The sequence below is a fragment of the Heterodontus francisci genome, chromosome 16 (genome assembly GCF_036365525.1).
Source record: "Heterodontus francisci isolate sHetFra1 chromosome 16, sHetFra1.hap1, whole genome shotgun sequence".
Classification (NCBI taxonomy): Eukaryota; Metazoa; Chordata; class Chondrichthyes; order Heterodontiformes; family Heterodontidae; genus Heterodontus; species Heterodontus francisci.
The window spans coordinates 78,238,041-78,260,883 of NC_090386.1; the positions used below are offsets into that span (position 1 = coordinate 78,238,041).

General features: G+C 43.6%; 1 protein-coding gene across 7 annotated transcripts in view; it reads left to right on the forward strand.

The window, feature by feature from the left end:
* LOC137378217 (proto-oncogene tyrosine-protein kinase Src-like) overlaps positions 1–22,843 on the forward strand; it is a 195,794-nt gene that overhangs the window by 52,837 nt on the left and 120,114 nt on the right. The window lies entirely within an intron of this gene.

Sequence of the window (22,843 nt, forward strand, 5' to 3'; positions counted from 1 at the left end):
TAGTTTTGAAGTGTAGTCAGTGTTGCAATATAGGAAATGCATTTAATTTTGTCTCTAATGTTTTCTGTCCCTTTGCTTGTAAATAAAAGTACCCCTTACCATACAATCCTGAATATCTTATTCAATAAACCTCACATTAGTTAATTTGGATTTTTAATCTGAAGAAACATTTTCTCAACTAAAATTAATCCAAATGTATCATTTTTAGATAATATTTAAAAATTTTCAGGAGAAAGTGTGTGAGTATATATGTAGGTCTGGGGAATGCTAAGAATGTGCATGAGGGAAAGAGATGGGCAGCATTTGTAAGGATTGTGTATATTTTTAATGGCCACATTCCTGTTGCTCTATGTTTATCAGCTGCCTTTCAATATTGCTGCCAAATGACCATTCTTAACGTGATTAGCATTGACTATTGATGAGCTAGTTTTCCATTGGGTCATCACTCCTTCAGCCTGATTCTGCCCTCATTCCACATTGAGATAGTCTCAAACTTGGCATTAAGACTCACCAGTTAATCAGGAAGGGAAACCTTGGCTAATCCTCACTGCAGCATCCTACTTGCCACCCACCATGACTCAACACTGAGCAGCAATTGAACCTGGGATCTTCCATGTCTATGTGGCTGATTGGGCAGTGAGCAAAGCCATCAGAGGAGTTCAATAAGTAATCACCAAGATTAGTGGGAGAACACTTGCCTTATTTTATTTTTTGCAGATTCATTGTCAAGCTGCTAACTTTTGATATTTTTCTGAGAGCTGCGATAAATATTTGCTCGAGGCTATTTTAGGAAGACAGTGTTCCTTTTGCCATAATAATATTGCATGCAGAGTGCTGTTAAAATGTTCAATCAGTTAGAAAAAAAGTTTTCCATGAAAGCTTTTACCAGTGAAAATGCCATAAGATAATGCTATCTGATCGAGAGTTAAAAGCGTGTGGCGTAACTTTTGTTTGGATGATTAGTACAATTAACAAGTGCGCTGTTGCCTGGCACCAGGTCTAGAATTGAGAGTACTCAGTGATGTGGCAATCACACCTGGTGCTCCATATTTAATTAAATAATAACAACAAATTATGGCAACAATTCAGCTGTGGTAGATGGTTTCTACTGCAGTGCAAGATTTTCCTAGCAGACAAAATAATGGTGTTCAAGCTAGTTTTGCAAACTCTGGTTGGACATATTCCTGGAGGGTTAAACATTTTGACCCGGTGACAGTGAAAGAACGGTGATACATTTCCAAGTCAGGGGGCATATGGTTTCACCAGAATGATACTGGAGCTAAAAGGGATCATATTTATGAGGACAGTTGGAACAATAGCACATAATGGCTACACTTTGCAATCCACAATCACACAATCTTTTTACCCCATCACCAATATTTTTATAATTAATAAACAAAAACTGTTCACAGAAAATGAAAATAATACAGACAATTTTTTTTAATGCTTCTGATTTTTTTTTTTCCGAGGACTGCTCACAGCAGTGTCCAGGAGGTTGATTTTTAACTCCTGGAGACTCCAGGAAAATCCTGGAGGAATGATAATTATAGTTCAAGCTGAGTCTTCAGATCAGACGATTTCCCTGAACTGATCCGGCCTGAAAAAAAAAATCCTTAAATTGGGACAATCCTACATATTTTAATAAATACCACTACTGATTTTACCATCCTTGTCAGACTATAGCTCCTTCTGATCATTACAACAAACAAGAGCATAAGACAAAGGAGTAGGGGGTAGACCATTTGGCCCATTCAATATAGTAATGGCTGACCTATTACCTCAACTCCAGCTTCCCGCATTATCCCCATGTTGTGACTAGTTCAGCTGAAGTTTATTCCTGAGCGGATCCTAACACGTTGGGATCCGCACTTGGTATTTGGAGGCCCTTGTGATATTTGTGTAAGATTTTTGTCCAAGTGACTTGCCTCAACAAAAGTAATGTCCAACGCCCACGGCAGCTGCATCTCATTCTATTTCTAAGACAAGCTGGAAATGTCACATAGAGAACTTGAAAGATGCAACAACTGATCATTCATTCTGAAACTAGAACTTTAAAAATATCAGAAAGCTGCAATAAATTGGGAAGTGAGAAAGAAAATGGTCTCGCCACTTCAAAAGTAACTAATTCTGTGAAGTCCTTTGGGATCTTTTCCTTGTCAAGGCACTGTCTACAGTAAATGCATACACTAACTGGAAACCATGCCATAGCCTTAAGGAAATCAAAACAAGATTTAAAAATTTCATTGTTAACTAGCAGATTTAAAACACAGCCAAAAGAAGGTGGTATGAAAAATATGTAGCTTGCTTTATAAAAGCACTTTTTATATATAAAATCTGCAGAGATTTTTGTGAGGGTTTGAAAATTGCTTTTCTCACTATTTAACAGTTCTGGCCAAAATTGCAACTGTATTCTTTGTCATTCTGACCTCGAGTTATCCCTCTTTTGTCTATTGGAGCTCTCTGCAACATTCAATACTGTGACTCACAGCGTTCTCCTCCATCATCTCTCCCTCTCTCTCCCATTAGACAGATTTTTTTTATTTATTTAGAGATACAGCACTGAAACAGGCCCTTCGGCCCACCGAGTCTGTGCCGACCAACAACCACCCATTTATACTAACCCTACAGTAATCCCATATTCCTACACTAGGGGCAATTTATAACAGCCAATTTACCTATCACCTGCAAGTCTTTGGATGTGGGAGGAAACAAGAGTCCTTGCTTGCATACCTCTCTCTGCATATCAAAATATAGCAATGCATCTCCAGCAATAGTTTCTCTTCACACTCCTGCACTATATTCTTTCTTATCTGTGTACTGCCGCTCAGTGACATCATCTGCAGATGCAGGATCAGCTGATGATCCCGAATTCTGCTTCTGTACCACCCTTCTCAATTCTATAAATATTTTATGGTCTGACATAAGTCATTTGAATTATCACTTCCTTCAACTGAACATTGGGAAGGCTGAAGCTGTTGCATGATTGCTTTAAGAGTGATGTCCCTTTAAAAACTCAGTATGCTAATGAGCTAAATACCAGGATGTAGTCATGTGACTAGAAGCCATCAGCTCTCTGCACTGGAACACCCTAAACAAAGGTACAGTACATAGTTTGCTCTGTATTGTATGTACTAGTTCAGCTGTTAATAAACCTTTTAGAGATCTTCAAGGAACTGGAATCCACAAAGAAACTCATGACAGAAGTCATCCTTATTAGCCCCTCCATAAAGTCCATTTCCTTGCTCCTAACTCCATCTCCTTTCCCAACATTCTGAACGAGACAATGTAAAACGTTTGGTGTGCTGTTCAAAGCAGAGATTAGGTTCAAACACATATCCTATCCAGCACTAAGATCACTTACTTTCCTCTTTGCAGCAACTCTTGTCTCCATCCTTGGCTCAGCCGCTCTTCTGCTGAAACCTTTATGCTTTTCTTATCTCTATATATTCCAATACCCTCTTTGCTAGCTTCTTATCCTGCACAGCTCATGAACTCCAAGTTGTCTAAAACTCAGCAGCTCACTTGTCAATTAATTCTGTCCTTGGTAAATTACATTGGCTTCCTGTCCTTCAATGGGTTACATTTAAAATGCTCGTCGTCAGATCCCTCGATAGACTTGTCTCTGCATCCTTCTCCAGCCGTGTATATCTGCCCACACTCTTAGTTCTTCTGATTCTAGCCATTTGTGCATTTCCTCTTGATTTTGCCAGGCTTTTGATGGCAAATTCTTAATCACCTCAACTGTACTCTTACCCCACCCCCACCCCCCAATAACGCTGCATCTCTTCATTTCTCTCTTCACCTTTTGAAAACCTTCTCAAAACCCAACTCTTTGGACAAACTTCAGTTCAAACCTCTGAGCCTCTCCTTCCATGTCTTGGCATCTATTCCTCTTGCTATCTAAATATAGTGGGTTGTTTTTTAAATGTTTTAAGTGCTATATAAATGTAAGTTGTATTGTTGTTTCAGATAACCCTGATTTGTGTGCAACTAATAAACTGCTTATTCTATTTGTGCAGGGAGTATTATGACCTAACCTAATAAAGTTGCTTTGTGAGAGAAGAAGACGAAAAGTAAATTTGATTGGGTCATGATCTTAATTCAGTGTAAATTAGGCTTTTGTTTGTTCATCCAGTCAAAAAATGTCAGTTAGACATTTGGATAAAAGCACACCTAAACATCTAGAGTGTTTAATGCAGTGTTTAATTACTTGGCCAATTAATTTTCAGTCTAATGTTACCAAGCAAAAAGTTTGCATTTCCATCTGAACTCTTTAATGGCCATACCTCTCTTCCCCCTTCCCTCACCAAATATAAGCTTCGACAGGTCTGTTAGCACATTATATATGGAGCCCTGTGGGCAACTAGGTTTGGGTTGTGTGCAAAGAGTCCAGGTGCTGAATTGTCGCCAAGGAGGCGGAAAACAGAAGCTGGGTTTGTTTTCGGCTCGGAAACCTGCCGTCGATGGAGAAATTAATTAAAATTATGATTTAGTTTAAGGTTAAGGTGAGCCCTTCATTGGTATGGAGACGGGTTTCCTGTCCACTTAAAGCCAGTGGGGGCAGGAAAGGAAGCGGGTTCAGATGAAGTGTGGACTCATTTAGACTTCTGAACCATGGATGACCAGAAACATTCAGGGTACGATGAGAAGGGAAAGAGAGGCTTTTAGCAAATACAAGGAGAGCAGCCCAGACACTGAGACTTATGTATATGCACACACACACACCACAGCCCAGACACTGAGACTTATGTATATGCACACACACACCACAGCCCAGACACTGAGACTTATATATGTGCACACACACAAACACACACACCACAGCCCAGACACTTATGTATGTGCACAAACACAAACACCATAGCCCAGACCCTGAGACTTATATATATGCACACACACACTCACCGCAGCCCAGACCCTGAGACCTATATATATGCACACACACACACACCACAGCCCAGACCCTGAGACCTATATATATGCACACACACACACACCACAGCCCAGACCCTGAGACCTATATATATGCACACACACCACAGCCCAGACCCTGAGACTTATATATATGCACACACACACACACCACTGCCCAGACCCAGAGACCTATATATATGCACACACACACACACCGCAGCCCAGACCCTGAGACCTATATATATGCACACACACACACACCACAGCCCAGACCCTGAGACTTATATATATGCACACACACACACGCACCACAGCCCAGACCCAGAGACCTATATATATGCACACACACACACCACAGCCCAGACACTGAGACTTATATATATGCACACACACACACCACAGCCCAGACACTGAGACTTATATATATGCACACACACACACCACAGCCCAGACCCAGAGACCTATATATATGCACACACACACACCACAGCCCAGACACTGAGACTTATATATATGCACACACACACACCACAGCCCAGACCCTGAGATTTATATATATGCACACACACACACCACAGCCCAGACACTGAGACTTATATATATGCACACACACACACCACAGCCCAGACACTGAGACTTATATATATGCACACACACACACCACAGCCCAGACACTGAGACTTATATATATGCACACACACACACCACAGCCCAGACACTGAGACTTATATATATGCACACACACACACCACAGCCCAGACACTGAGACTTATATATATGCACACACACACACACCACAGCCCAGACCCAGAGACCTATATATATGCACACACACACACACCACAGCCCAGACCCAGAGACCTATATATATGCACACACACACCACAGCCCAGACACTGAGACTTATCGAGCAAATCGATGGAAGCATTAGTGGAGTACAGAAAGTGTAGGATGGAGCTTAAGAAAGCAATTAGGAGAGCAAAGAGGGGATATGAGAAAGCTCTGGCTGGTAAAAGTAGGGAAAATCCCAAGATATTCTATAAGTATATCAATGGGAAGAGGATAACCAGGGAAAGAGTAGGACCCATTAGGGACCAAGGGGGAAATTTGTGGGTGGAGCCAGAGGACATTGGTAGGGTGTTGAATGAATACTTCACATCTGTCTTCACCCAAGAGAATGAAGATGTAGATATGGAATTTAGAGAGAGAGACTGTGAGGTTCTTGACCAAATTGTCATAGGGAGTGACAAGGTATTGGAGGTTTTGGAAGGCTTAAAAGTAGACAAATCTCCAGGTCCGGACGATTTGCCTCCCACGATGTTGTGGGAGGCGAGGGTGGAGATTGTAGGGGCTCTGACCCTAATTTTTAATTCCTCTCTGGCCACGGGGGAGGTGCCAGAGGACTGGAGAACAGCTAATGTGGTCCCACTATTTAAGAAAGGTTGTAGAGATAAGCCAGGGAACTACAGACCAGTGAGTCTCACGTCAGTGGTAGGGAAACTATTGGAGAAAATTCTGAAGGAGAGAATCTATCTCCACTTGAACATAGAACAGTACAGCACAGTACGGGCCCTTCGGCCCACGATGTTGTGCCGACCCTTTAACCTACTCTAAGATCAAACTACCTACATACCCTTCATTCCACTATCATCCATGTACCTATCCAAGAGTCGCTTAAATGTCCCTAATGTATCTGCTTCTACTACCACCGCTGGCAGTGCATTCCACGCACCCACCACTCTCTGTGTAAAGAACCAACCTCTGACATCTCCCCTAAATCTTCCTCCAATCACCTTAAAATTATGCCCCCTGGTGATAGCCCTTTCCACCCTGGGAAAAAGTCTCTGGCTTTCCACTCTATCTATGCCTCTCATCATCTTGTACACTTGGAGAGGCAAAATTTGATTAGGAATAGTCAGCATGGCTTTGTCAGAGGGAGGTCATGCCTAACAAATTTGATTGAATTTTTTGAGCATGTGACCAGGTGTGCAGATGAGGGTAGTGCAGTTGATGTAGTTTACATGGATTTCAGCAAAGCCTTTGACAAGGTCCCACATGGGAGACTTATCAAGAAAGCAAATGCACATGGGATACAAGGTAACTTGATAAGGTGGATTCAAAATTGGCTTAGCTGTAGGAGACAGAGAGTGATGACAGACGGCTGTTTTAGTGACTGGAAGCCAGTGTCCAGTGGCGTACCACAGGGATCTGTGCTGGGTCCCCTATTGTTTATCATTTATATAAACGACATAGATGACTATGTGGGGGGTAGAATCAGTAAGTTTGCGGATAACACAAAGATTGGCCGAGTGGTTAACAGTGAGATTGAGTGTCTTGGGTTACAGGAAGATATAGACGGGATGGTCAAATGGGCAGAAAAGTGGCAGATGGAATTTAACGCTGAAAAGTGTGAGGTGATACACTTTGAAAGGAGTAATGTGACACGGAAGTATTCAATGATTGGCCTGACACTGGGAAGTTCCGAGGAACAAAGGGACCTTGGCGTGTTTGTCCATAGATCTCTGAAGGCAGAAGGGCATGTTAATAGGGTGGTGAAAAAGGCATATGGAGCACTTGCCTTTATCAATCGAGGCATAGATTACAAAAGCAGGGAGGTCATGTTGGAGTTGTACAGAACTTTGGTAAGGCCACAGTACTGTGTGCAATTCTGGTCGCCACATTATAGGAAGGATGTGATTGCATTGGAGGGGGTGCAGAGGCGATTCACCAGGATGTTGTTTGGGATGGAACATTTAAGCTATGAAGAGAGGTTGGATAGGCTTGGGTTGTTTTCACTGGAGCAGAGAAGACTGAGGGGTGACCTGATCGAGGTGTACAAGACTATGAGGGGCATGGACAGGGTGGATAGGGAGCAGCTGTTCCCCTTAGTTGAAGGGTCAGTTACGAGGGGTCACATGTTTAAGGTGAGGGGTGGGAGGTTTAAGGGGGACTTGAGGAAGAACGTTTTTATGCAGAGGGTGGTGACGGTCTGGAATGCCCTGCTTGGGAGGGTAGCAGATGCAGGTTGCCTCACATCCTTTAAAAAGTACTTGGATGAGCATTTGGCACGTCATAACATTCAAGGCTATGGGCCAAGTGCTGGCAAATAGGATTAGGTAGACAGGTCAGGTGTTTTAATGCATCGGTGCAGACCCGATGGGCCGAAGGGCCTATTCTGCACTGTATTATTCTGTGATAGCCATCACTGAGGATGCTGGTTGTCCTGAGGGAGAGATCTACGGTTTGTACCAAAGCCTTCCACTGCACCAGAGGGAAGGGAGATGTTCCACAGAGGAGCCAGAAGCCTGGGACCTGGGGCAGGGTAGTCCCTTGCTTCATCAATGCCAACCCGGATCCATTGCTGGAGGCCGTGAGGGAGAGGAGGGGGGTCTTCATCCTGGACGATGGCAGGAGTAGGCCACCTCATCATGTAGCAGGGCAGCTCTCTGTTTAGTGTCATCTCCCTCCGCCTCCTCTTCCACTTTGTCTTTCACCTCCTGCTCCTTCCTGATGAGCTATCTCCTTCCAGGGCCTCATTGTCCTCAAGGTCCACACCTCTTTAGAGGATCATGTTATGGAGGGCACAGCAGACCACCACATTGAGGTAGATCCTTGCAGGAAGATATTGGAGGGCACCACACGACTGGTCCGGGCACCAGAATCTCATGTTCAGAAGCCCGATGGCCTGCTCAATGGTTGTCAAAGAACAAAGAACAGTACAGCACAGGAACCGGCCATTCGGCCCTCCAAGCCTGTGCCGATCTTGATGCCTGCCTAAACTAAAAGCTTCTGTACTTCCGGGGACCATATCCCTCTATTCCCATCCTATTCATATGTTTGTCAAGATGCCTCTTAAACGTCATTATCGTACCTGCTTCCACCACCTCCCCGGCAGCAAGTTCCAGGCACTCACCACCCTCTGTGTAAAGAACTTGCCTCGCACATCCCCTCTAAACTTTGCCCCTCTCACCTTAAACCTATGTCCCCTAGTAACTGACTCTTCCACCCTGGGAAAAAGCTTCTGACTATCCACTCTGTCCATGCTGCTCATAACTTTGTAAACCTCTATCATGTCATCCCTCCACCTCCGTCGTTCCAGTGAAAGCAATCCCAGTTTATCCAACCTCTCCTCATAGCTAATGCCCTCCAGACCAGGCAACATCCTGGTAAGCCTCTTCTTTACCCTCTCCAAAGCCTCCACGTCCTTCTGGTAGTGTGGCGACCAGAATTGCACACAATATTCTAAGTGTGGCCTAACTAAAGTTCTGTACAGCTGCAGCATGACTTGCCAATTTTTATATGCCCCAACCGATGAAAGCAAGCATGCCATATGCCTTCTTGACTGCCTTATCCACCTGCGTTGCCACTTTCAGTGACCTGTGGACCTGTACGCCCAGATCTCTCTGCCTGTCAATACTCCTAAGGGTTCTGCCATTTACTGTATACTTCCCACCTGCATTAGATCTTCCAAAATGCATTACCTCACATTTGTCCGGATTAAACTCCATCTGCCATTTCTCCGCCCAAGTCTCCAACCGATCTATATCCTGCTGCATCCTCTGACAATCCTCATCACTATCCGCAACTCCACCAACCTTTGTGTCGTCCGCAAACTTACTAATCAGACCAGCTATATTTTCCTGCAAATCATTTATATATACTACAAAGAGCAAAGGTCCCAGCACTGATCCCTGCGGAACACCACTAGTCACATCCCTCCATTCAGAAAAGCACCCTTCCACTGCAACCCTCTGTCTTCTATGACAGAGCCAGTTCTGTATCCATCTTGCCAGCTCACCTCTGATCCCATGTGACTTCACCTTTTGTACCAGTCTGCCATGAGGGACCTTGTCAAAAGCTTTACTGAAGTCCATATAGATAACATCCACTGCCGTTCCTTCATCAATCATCTTTGTCACTTCCTCAAAAAACTAAATAAAATAGTGAGACACGACCTCCCCTTCACAAAACCATGCTGTCTTTCGCTAATATGTTTGTTTGTTTCCAAGTGGGAGTAAATCCTATCCCGAAGGATCCTCTCTAATAATTTCCCTACCACTGATGTAAGGCTCACCGGCCTATAATTTCCTGGATTATCCTTGCTACCCTTCTTAAACAAAGGAACAACATTGGCTATTCTCCAGTCCTCTGGGACCTCACCTGTAGCCAATGATGATGCAAAGATTTCTGTCAAGGCCCCAGCAATTTCTTCCCTTGCCTCCCTCAGTATTCTGGGGTAGATCCCATCAGGCTCTGGGGACTTATCTACCTTAATGCTTTGCAAGACGCCCAACACCTCCTCCTTTTTGATAATGAGATGACTGAGACTATCTACGCTCCCTTCCCTAGGCTCATCATCCACCAAGTCCTTCTCTTTGGTTAATACTGATGCAAAGTACTCATTTAGTACCTCACTCATTTCCTCTGGCTCCACACATAGATTCCCTTCTCTGTTCTTGAGTGGGCCAACCCTTTCCCTAGTTACCCTCTTGCTCTTTATATATGTATAAAAAGCCTTGGGATTATCCTTAATCCTGTTTGCCAATGACTTTTCATGACCCCTTTCAGCCCTCCTGACTCCTTGCTTAAGTTCCTTTCTACTGTCTTTATATTCCTCAAGGGATTCGTCTGTTCCTAGCCTTCCAGCCCTTACGAATGCTTCCTTTTTCTTTTTGACTGGGCTCGCAATATCCCACATTATCCAAGGTTCCCGAAACGTGCCAAACTTATCCTTCTTCCTCACAGGAACATGCTGGTCCTGGATTCTAATCAACTGACGTTTGAAAGAGTCCCACATGTCAGATGTTGATTTACCCTCAAACAGCCACCCCCAATCTAAATTCTTCAGTTCCTGCCTAATATTGTTATAATTAGCCTTCCCCCAATTTAGCACCTTCACCCGAGGACTACTCGTATCCTTAAAATTGATGGAATTATGGTCACTGTTCCCGAATTGCTCCCCTACTGAAACTTCGACCACCTGGCCGGGCTCATCCCCAATACCAGGTCCAGTACAGCCCAATCCCTAGTTGGACTATCTACATTGTTTCAAGAAGCCCTCCTGGATGCTCCTTACAAATTCTGCCCCATCAAAGCCGCTAGCACTAAGTGAGTTCCAGTCAATATAGGGGAAGTTAAAATCACCCACCACTACAACCCTGTTACCTTTACATCTTTCCAAAATCTGTCTACATATCTGCTCCTCTACCTCCCGCTGGCTGTAGGGAGGCCTGTAGAAAACCCTCAACATCGTGACTGCACCCTTCCTATTCCTGAGCTCCACCCATATTGCCTCGCTGCACGACCCCTCCGAGGTGTCCTCCCGCAGTACAGCTGTGATATTCTCCTTAACAAGTAATGCAGCACCTCCACCCCTTTTACATCCCCCTCTATCCCGCCTGAAGCTTCTAAATCCTGGAACATTTAGCTGCCAATCCTGTCCTTCCCTCAACCAAGTCTCTCTAATAGCAACAACATCATAGTTCCAAGTACTAATCCAAGCTCTAAGTTCATCTGCCTTACCTGTTATACTTATCGCATTGAAACAAATGCACTTCAGACCACCAATCCCGCTGTGCTCCGCAACATCTCCCTGCCTGCTCTTCCTCTTAGTCTTACTGGCCTTATTTACTGGTTCCCTCCCATTTATTTCACTTGCTGTCCTACTGCTCTGGTTCCCACCCCCCTGCCACACTAGTTTAAACCCTCCCGAGTGACGCTAGCAAACCTCGCAGCCAGGATATTTGTGCCCCTCCAGTTTAGATGCAACCCGTCCTTCTTGTACAGGTCCCATCTGTCCCTGAAGAGTTCCCAATGGTCCAGATATCTGAAACCCTCCCTTCTACACCAGCTGTTCAGCCACGTGTTTAGCTGCACTATCCTCCTATTTCTAGCCTCACTGGCACGTGGCATAGGGAGTAATCCCGAGATTACAATCCTAGAGGTCCTGTCTTTTAACTTTCTACCTAACTCCCTAAACTCCCTGTGCAGGATCTCGTCACTCTTCCTGCCTATGTCATTGGTACAGATGTGTACCACGACGTCTGGCTGTTCACCCCCCCCCACCCCTTCAGAATGCCCTCTGTCCGTTCAGGTTGTCCTGCTGAGCAGGTGTCATTGGTTGTTTCGCCTCTGCCTGGGGCTCCCATAGAGGGGTTAGTAGTTATGCCTTCAAGGGATTTCCCTTGTCACCTAGGATTCATTCATGCACTTTGGAGGTTGGAGTGAAGCCTAGACTGCTGGAGGATGGAGAAGCCATGGCAGTGGCCAGGAAGGTGAGCACACACATGGAGAAAGCTCTTGTTGTGCTCACAGACTAGTTGGATGTTAAGGGAGTGGAAGCCCTTCCTGTTGATGGATCTCACTGGCTGGTTGCAAAGAACGTTGAAAACTAAAGTTACGCATCTAATAACATTTTCACTCCCCTCACCCACACCCTCAAGGAATAATCGATTCATCAATTGCCCATTCCCCCCCCCCCCCCCACCCCCCCACCAAAAAAACACTTTTATTCAGATCCTGAACTTTTCCCCTGACCGTTAATAACTTTAATCCTCAACATCTACCCACCATGGCCTCATCAGCAATCAAAAGAGTTTTCCTTGCACCCCTCCCTCCCCCCCCACTCCCCACCAGTGTCATGCCTCGGATCTCCGAATGGAGATCCGGCCGCGCGGGAGTTCCGGCCAGTGGCAGAACATCGCAGCGGGACGGCCGGCGGGACTAGGTAAGTTTATTTGCATGCATTAATCTTTATTTACATATCGAAATGAAGGCTCTGCCGCTGAGCGGCAGGGGGTGGGGTGGGTGAGCTGCACCGAGGCCTAGTCGCTGCTGGTAATATGGGGCGGGGCCTTCTCTGCATCGGGGAGCATGGTAGGTCTCTCCCGCAAGTATTTTCTGGCTCCCCCACCACAACCCCTGATGTCGAGGGGCTGGTAAAATTCAGCCCATTGTGTTGATGACTGGAAGCTTTTGCTACTATCAGTATCATGTGCCCAAAGAAAGTTGGCAAACATGCATTCAGGACTAAGATTGAAATGGGAGCTAGTGCAAATATCCTAACAATCCAAATCCTGAAGGATATGTACTGGGCTCATTGGAAATTATTGATACAACTGACAGCTACAAAGTTAACTGCATACAATGGGTCACCCATCCGTTGCAGTGGCACACTAACAATGCAATGCAGCCAGGGCAAGTTGGCATGGAAACCACAAATATTTTACGTGGTAGATACAATGGACCAGCAGTGACAGGAGTACCAGCGTGTAAGGACCTCAACATTGTGACTGTACATGAGGTCACCAAAGTACCCACTACAGAAGAGACCAAGAGTACCCGCATTGAGTCAATCCACAGTCCACAACTGACAACAAATGTACCCGGACAGGTTTGATGCCATAGGAGACATCAAAGGTGATGCCGTATTGCACCTCAGAGAGGATGCACTCCCAGTGTCCAGCCCCCTGATATCTGAGATGGAATCACAATTTTTCCAGTATCTCAGTGGTTCTGGTTTGGAGAGTATTAGCGTCTTCTCAGAGATGCCACACCAAGAGAATGAAGATTCAAATTCAGATGGTGAAAATTCTTTGTCAACAGGCAGTATTTCTTCGCGCTCCAGCGACTCAGAAGAGATTGATGTTGTCACCATTGAGAAGGAAAGGCTGGCAGTGGGGAGCATTGCCAAGGGGAAATCTCCAAGGATGGGAAACTGCTCGCAAACTCTGGCCAGCGTCAAACGATGCAGTTTGGAAATCCAACAACAGCACAATTATGCCGCGCCTTCACTTCAGCTCTCTAGAGAACCGCCAGCACCAAAACGAGCCAGAATATACAGGTACCTCCATAAGGCCAAGTTCTCCTCCCCCAACAAGTCCTCGACCTTGAGCCCCAGGCTTTCAGACGTGGAGAATGAAGAGAGGCTAAGGACACACCATGTCCCGAAGTGGCAGAGGAGGAATGAGTTGAAGCATTGTCTGTTGGCTCTTCGAGATGAGGTGCCAGAACACTCCAAGAAAGACGAGGCCTCAAAAGTGGTCATCCTGGGAAAAGCAATAGAGTATGTTAGACTGAAGGCAGAGCAACAGAAACTGAATGCAGATAGGGAGAAACTTTTAAAAACACAGCAACAGCTGAGACGCAATTTCTCCGAGCAAGAATTATCAAACCACCGAAACGATATTTTGACACCTAAGCTTCTGCACTCGTAAATGTCACAATCCTAATCTTCATACTTGTAAATTTTTCAATCTTTATCCCTGCCACCTGCGGAGTGCCACAGGCACTTGCTTACCAAGTGCGCAGTCCCCCTTTGCCTTTCTGATCCTCTTATGGGGCCAGGGTGATGCCCTGGGGCAGCCCATGACTGGCTCCTCACTCTTTACCTGCCTCCCTTCAGGTGATCTGTTTCTGATGATGTTGGTAAACTGTGTGCCCCTTTAAAAGTTTAAAGCTCAAGCCTTGACAAGCTCTTGACGAGCTTTTAAACAGTTATAATTGGCCTGAATTAGGAGGAGAGCTGGATCCTGTCCTGTCCTCCCCCTCCCCCACCCCACCCTGGTGATTATTGCCGGTGCCGGGAATGGCATCTTGAAATGGACGCGCTGGCATTTTCAGGCCCCCATCTCTCCCCCCCCACCCCCAACCACCAAAACTTCTGTTCCCGACTTTGGGGGGGGGGCCCGAAAATTCAACCCCAGAGCTTTCTCATTTTACTATTTATTGCAGTTCTCTGATATTTTTAAACACCAGTGCCCACAGTGAGCAGGTTGTTACATTAAGAACTTGCTAGACATCACATTCTTGGTTGGTAGTAAATAGTAACCTAGCTGCCTGGCGTGACCACCACACTGCAGTAGCCTGACAGACTGAGCAAATCCTTTGTAAAGGTCCACTATCCATCTTCCTGGCCTGCCATTGTTTTTCACAGGATATTAATCGCGAAAAATATTGTTTGCTATTCATTACAATTCTTTTGGCTTCACTGGAATTTTATTGCAATGACCTTTTTACTGAGGGAACTGTCCTTTAAATATCAGACAACGTGCACAATCACTTGTTTACTATGACGTTGCCTGTAAAATAATGTGGATCATTTAGAAAATGGGTTAATGAAGCTTCAACAGTCTTACATGGAAACTGGTACATACATCACTGACTTATTAAAAGTAATAAAGTTGCACAATCATATTTCCCCCCCCCTCCTTTCCTGAAGCTACAAAATCGTTGTCGGATTCTGGTTGCAAGTCAAGGAACCATCTTTCAGGTGTCAGCTTAGGCAGCAGATGTTGACAGATGAAACTATTGAGTGGAAGGTGTCTGTAGCCAAGTCAGGCTCTATCTTTGTTGACATCTATCTATGCATGTGCATATCCATCAAGAGTGGGAAATCGGTCTATTTTTCCCCTGCTTCCTCATCCAAGGGAGATGAGATCCACTGTAAGACCCCTATAACCATTAAACTTAACATTCCTGGTCTAAACAGCTCTTTTTCATGCTAATTGCTGCATTTACAAAGTGAGACATTTGTGCACGATTTTTTTTTAAGTTTACAAAATGTAATACATGTCATAAGCCTAAATATGTTATGATAGAACAGGCCTATTGATGCAATATTTAGTCATTCTAGAATGCAATGGTGGGGTTGAAGATTTGGGTATGACTTTCAATGGCGATTGTTTTGTGCATGGGGTTGATGTGTCTGGCCTCAGATATATTCGTCAGTAGAATCGGTTTAGTGTTAAGAAAGGGCAGGAGCCATTACATACAGTTTACAGCAATAACCATAAACCTAATGTTTGAAATGCAGAAGAATGGATTCAACAATTCCAGCAGGGATCTGTGATCAAAGTGTCTGGATCAGATATAGGACTACAAACTTGTAATGCTGTTTCTGTGACCTGTGGTCCCTGTGAGTACAGCTCTGTGTGATCAGTGAATTTAGCATAAAATGTACTTTTATTAAAGGAAGCATTCTGCATCATTTTGTTCTTTAAAAAAAATCTTTATCCAAACATTTAAATCATATTTGACTCTTTCAATCCTATGTGTTCAGTCAACATAGACGTGGAAAGCTATTAAATGTTCTAATTTTTCAATGCAAATTTAAGCTTGAAGATTGTGGTCACTCAAATGCCTAACTCCATTCTTGTACATGGTTAAGAACAAGGACAGAGGCAGTAATGAGCCTAATTGCCTGTTGTAAGTTTGTAAAACTTACTATGGGGAAGAAATCTACCTCTGGCTCACTCTTTTTGCTCAGTACCAAGATGGTGTACGTAACACCAGGTCAAATAGTATTCCATTTTTTGGATTCATTAAATTAAAGCACATCTCATTTTATTCATTTTCTTTCTGTATCGTGCCCTGTATCTTCCTTTAATTTTAACTTTGTTTGAAGCACTGTTACATGATACAAACATTGCCTACAAACTGCTGTGTTAAACAGAATATATTTTCTGCTCCCACATAAGTGGCGTTTCCTCCCCAGCCCACCCCCACACCATCCCCCGTCCAGACAGTGAAAGCACCCTGACAACCATTCTTTTGTTAAAGCCTCCTCTTGCTATTCTGCACTGATGTATTAAGTGGGCAGCTTTGGGGTTTGATGGTGACATCAGTCCAAATGGTAGATTATTCACATTTGTTATTCTTCATTATTTCAAGTTTGGATTCAGTATTTATCTCTATTCAGATGGGCTGATTGGATTTATTCAGAAATTTTCTGTGTCCCTCTGGTATTGGCTATAATTCCATAGATACCTGTGGCCATTTGATACCTCACAAGGAAAACAATATTTGACTATGAGGATCATTATGGTTCATCCCAATCTCGTCTTCACCCAACATCTACACACCAGCACTTTTTTTTTAGTGAATTACTGGATAGCAATTAGGAGTGTAAAATGTGGCCATTTTTATTACTACTTAAACTTGGTGATGCTAAATGAGACTGCCTTCAACTACATCATCAGCAACACAAAATCAGCTTCCAAATGTTGATAAACGTGCAGCTGTGTGCTTCCCCTTTCCTCGACCCTATGACTCCATTGTGCTGTTAGACTGTTTGACTAACCTGACTTCATGGCATTTTTTTATGTTTGATACACTTTATAAGTACTATTGTTACAGTTGCAGTTCTGATATTGATGGTGGTAGTTTGATTGTTTATTTGCTCATCAGGAATCTCAGTAGCTAATCATATTTGTTGGCTCTGTTCCTGATACCTGCCTAAGGGGTAGTCTGACTTGAAGGGGGCACTAATCAGACAGTATAGTTCTTGGCTTGCAATGTCACTTGGAGGGCAAAGGCCACATTTTGGCATATTTCCAAATCTGCTCTGATCTACAGTTACCAGTACTGATGCAACTCATGGTTGGAGTTTAGAATTTGACAGCAGTTTCATAAGAAAAACTCAGTTCCTTGCCCTTCTGTCATTCTATTCTACAACATGCAATATCTGAGGTGAGAAAACAATCTACATGAAAGGAATTTTCATAACGTAAGTGTGTGCATGTTCTGAAATTTGTGACGGAAACTTGAGACTGAAATGTTAAGGACCTGAATGACCTTTCCGTTTTACCTTTACTGTGTTTGAGACTGGTGATCAGCATAGCAAAACTACCAACATTCTAGCAAATGTGGGACTGCCTCATAACTTTTGTTTCAACGTTGGCTGGCAGGAAACCTGAGATTAATTTTGTTCCATCTAATAATTTCACAATTGCACCTCCCCTGGGAACACTTCAGTTTGCTAAATACCTTTTGTGCTCTGTTAAGGAAAGAAACTGCTGAAGCCTGGGATAGCCTTTTATGTTTCTCCGGAGGGCTTTCACCAGCCCTTCCGTAACACTTGATGAATAACTCATGAGACACTTCCAAGGCTGTTCTCATCAATCCAGATTGGTTTGGATGAGGAATGAATTTATTAGCTCCTTCCCTTCCAATTTAACTACTGCTGGGTAGAAACAAACCACATTAGGAGTGCTAAGCGGACCAGGCAAACTGAGGAAAACTCCAGTCTTACAAACTGCTCTACAGTGAAGAGCCAGTGACGTATTGCAGTCATTGCATTTAACAATCTGCGCTGTGAAATATACTGCAAATTTTATACATCTGAGTTGGTTGCTATCATCTACTTCCACTCTTTTTCATGCTCTTTTCAGTAGCTGGGTTCTGTGGACTCCAGAAACTCAATCCCATTACCACTGATAAAACAGCAACAACAACGTTGTCTTACTATATTAAAGGTGCAATATAAATACATCCCAAAGTACCTCACAGGAGCGTTATCAAACAAAGTTTGACAGAGAAACACAAAAGAAGATATTAGGACAAATGACCAAAAGCTTGGTCAAAGAGGTTGGTTTTAAGGAGCATCTTAAAAGAGGGAAGTGAGCAAGAGAGGCTGAGAGGCTTAGGGAGAGAATTCCAGAGCCTAGACAGTTGAAGGCTCAGGCACCAATGGTGAAGGGATTTAAATTGGGGATGCTGAAGAGACCAGAATTAGAAGTATGCAGATATCTGTAGCAATTATGGAGGAGATTATGGTGATAGGAATTGGAGAGTCCATGAATGGATTTGGAAACAAGGATGAGAATTTTAACATTGAGGCATGGCTTAATTGAGAGCCACTGTCGGTCAGCGAGCACAGGTGTGATAGGTGAATGAGGCTTGGTGCGAGTAGGACAAGAGCAGCAGAGTTTTGGATGACTTTAAGTTTACAGAAGGTAGAATGCGGGAGGCAAGCCAGGTGTCTGTTGGACTAATCTAGTCTAACGGTAATAAAAGTATGGATGAGGGTTTTAGCACTAGATGAGCTAAAGCAGAGGTGGACGCGGGTCATGTTACAGAGGTGAAAATAGGTGGCCTTAGTAATTGCGCATGTGGTCGGAAGCTCATTTCAGGGCTAGTTATGGCACCAAGGTTGGGAACAGACTGGTTCAGCCTCAGACAGTTGTCAGGAAGAGGGATGGAGTTGGCCACTGGGGAACAAGGTTTGTGGCCGAGAGTGAAAACTAAGACCTTTGTCTTCCCAGTATTTGGAGGAACTTTCTGCTCATTCCGTACTGGATGTTGGACAAGTAGTCTGAGAATATAGGGGTCGAGAGAGTTGCTGATAAGGTAGAGCTGGATGTCATCAGCTTACATGTGGAAACCAATGCTGTGTTTTGGGATGATGTCATCGAGGACCACCATGTAGATGTGAAATAGGAAGGGTCCAAGGATAGATCTTTGGGGACCCCAAATGTATGGGAGTGAAAAGAGAAGCCATTGTAGGTGATTCTTTAGCTATGACTAGATAAATAAGAATGAAACCAGGCGAATGTAGTCTGACCCACCTTAACGATGATGGAGAGGCATTGGAGAAGGATGGTGTGGTTAAGTGTGTCAAAGGCTGCAGGCAGGTCGAGAAGGAAGATGGGGGATAGTTTCCCTTTGTCATAGTCACATTGTATGTCATTTGTATCTTTAATAGTTGTTTCGGTACTGTGACAGGAGCCGAAACCTGATTGGAGGGATTCAAACATGGACACGGATTTGGGAGGTGACAGCACGTTCAAGAACTTTGAAGAGGAAAGAGAGGTTGGAGATGGGACAGTAGTTTGCAAGGATGGAGAGGTCGAGTTGTTTTTTTGAAGTGGGCAATGACAGTGGATTTGAAGGAGAGGGGAACAGTACCTGAGAAGAGAGAATTGTTAACAATATCAGCTAAAAGTTGTGGACTTTGGCAAAATACACACATTATGGTTATTTCACTTGCAGTTGTCTAGCTCCAAATGTAAATAGTAAATATCTTTTCCTTTTTACTAATCTGTGTTATCTACTCCCATCTCTTATTGGACTGCATGCAATGGCTGAGTGGGATTGTTTGGTTCAGTCTACTTGCTGAACTACTGATGGCAAGACTTTTGGCTGGAAAATCATTCTAGGCAGCTGTAATGCACCGTTAAATGTAATTTTTGTTGCACAGCAGTCTGGGAATTGACTGCTTTCATGACAGTCAAATTGTATTTACGGATGCTCATGTGACCTGCCGTGGGATGCTTTACTACGTTAAAGATGCTATACAAGTGCAACTTGTTGCTCAACAGTCACAGTAGAAATTTTTTCAGTTGTAGAATATTGCGAGAAAATTGCTTAATCTGGTGCAGTTGCACGTAATTTATGGCTAGAGGAGATCTTTTGATGGCGTACATACCCAAAAATGCCCCTTTGTCTCATTATTGTTGGCAGTTCTTAAAGCAGGACTGCAGTAACTAATTGGGTCCTTAACTATTATTGACAGGTCTTTACTGTCAAGGAGGAAGTTAACTATTTTCCAAAGAGAGTGATCCTATCATGTAGGAATTTGAATTGTAAATGTAAAGTAACTGCACTTTACATGAGGAAATTAGGGTTAATCATGGAGTTCCTTCAAAAGTATCTACTTCAGCTTTTATTTTTTGTTCAGTTTTCTGTGGATAATTGGTTTAAAACAATAAGGCAGTGCTATGTAGGATTATTAGTTTATAGTTGTATTCGAGCCACATCAAGTGTCTGTAAAAGCTAACCAACAAAGAAGTTAGTCAGAACACCACAATTACGGCTTGTTCTTTCAAGCAGTGGCTCAATTGAGAACTGCCAAATGCTGTCAGTCAGTGGCCATAGTCACGAAGACTTGGTGTCTACTGCTGTGCTGTAGTACTGGTGCTAGTGAATTCAAAAGATCTGTTGTTTGAAAAATATAATTGTTGTAGAGCCCTACAACACTTTCCAAATTCATTTTATTTAAGGGATGAATCCTGCAGTGGTTACTTACCAAAAGTTTTCATGGACATGGAAAAATTGCTAAGATCCCATATGCTTTACTAACCACTCTCTCAATATGTCCTGCCAACTTCAAAGATTGATGCACATGCACGTCCAGGTTCCTCTGTCCCTGCACACTCTTTAGAACTGTGCCATTAAGTCTATATTGCCTTTTTATATTCCTTCTGCCAAAATGCATCACCTCACACTTGTGAGTATTAAATTCCATCTGCCACCAGTCTGCCCATTCTACTACCTATCTATGTCCTGTTACTGGCGGTTCGTATCATCCTCATTGTTTGTCAATCCTTCAAGATTGGTATCATCAGCATTTTTTGAGATTCTACTCTTGATTCCAAGATCCAAGCCATTTATATATAGAAAAAAAAGCAGTTGGCCTTGCACTGACCCTTGGGGAACACGACTGTCTACCATCCTCCAGTCTGAAAAATAACCGTTTACTATGACTCGCTGTTTTCTGTCCTTAAGCCAATTTTTTAGTCAAAGTGGACACTGACCCTCCTATTCCATGAGCCTCAATTTTGCTAACCAGCCTTTTATGTGGTATCTTATCAAATGCTTTCTTCAAATCCATATAAGCAACATCCACCACATTCCCATCATCAACTTCCTCTGTTACTTCATCAAGAAATTCAATTAGATCAGTCAAGCATGATCTGCCTTTTACAAATCCATGTTGGCTCACCTCAACCCTCTCTAAGTTGATTTTTTCCCCCTGATTATTGTTTCTAAAACGTTACCCACCACTGATGTTTTCCTTTGTGGGGAAATGTTGAACGAGGTGACGTTGTTTCAGAATAAGGGGTTGCCCATTTAAGGCAGCGATCAGGAGGAATTTCTTCGCTCAGGGTTGTGAATCTTTTGAATTCTCTACTTCGGAGAGCAGTGAAGGCTGAGGCCTTGAATATATTCAAGGCTGAGAAAGACTTTTGAACTATAGGGGAGTTGAGGATTATGGGAACAGGCATAAAGTGGAGTTGAGGCCAAGGTCAGATCAGTCATGATCTTATTGAATGGTGATGCAGGCTAGAGGGGCCGAATGGCCTCCTCCTGCTCCTTGTTCTTGTGTTCTGTCAATGCATCACTCCTTCAGCATGTATTGAGTTGTGAAATTAAACTATGTGCTTAAGTCTCTCGATTTGGGACTTGAACCCATAAGCTTCTGATTCAGAGGCGAGTGCAACCACACAGCCAAAGCTGACACCTAATACTGTACAATATTACCCTATTTAGCTTCTTTGTAACTGTTTAATCTCCCATCTTGCCTTCCTTCCCTCAAAAACCAATTATATTCATACTTACTTACTTTTACTCCTGTGCCCTGAACGCCTTGTTTGCTTGTTCAAAAGGAATTTTAACCTAAATGAAATTTTACTCTTTTTTGTTGGGAAACACAAAATGGTGGATATAAATGATCTTATGACATTATTGAAAGAAGAGAAAGAAGTTCTCCTGTTGTCCTGGATAATGTGCACCTCTCAACTAACAGATTAAATGGCCATTTATCCTATTTTCATTAGTGGTACTATGCTGTGTCTCAGCATCCCCTGTGGGAGTGTTTTGAAGGGCTGTTAGAAGTAAATTTAGAAATTTTTGTAACAGCTGTGGGTGAGACCAAGTGGGCCCACATCAGAGATGCCATCTATGAGTCAGCTTTGACCACCTACGGCAAAAGTGCGAAGAGAAATGCAGACTGGTTTCAATCTCATAATGAAGAGCTGGAACCTGTCATAGCCGCAAAGTGCATTGCACTGTTGAACTACAAGAAAGCCCCCAGCGATTTAACATGCGCAGCACTTAAAGCAGCCAGAAGCACTGCACAAAGAACAGCCAGGCGCTGCGCAAACGACTACTGGCAACACCTATGCAGTCATATTCAGCTGGCCTCAGACACCGGAAACATCAGAGGAATGTATGATGGCATGAAGAGAGCTCTTGGGCCAACCATCAAGAAGATCGGCCCCCTCAAATCCAAATCAGGGGACATAATCACTGACCAACGCAAACAAATGGACCGCTGGGTTGAGCACTACCTAGAATTGTACTCCAGGGAGAATGCTGTCACTGAGACTGCCCTCAATGCAGCCCAGCCCCTACCAGTCATGGATGAGCT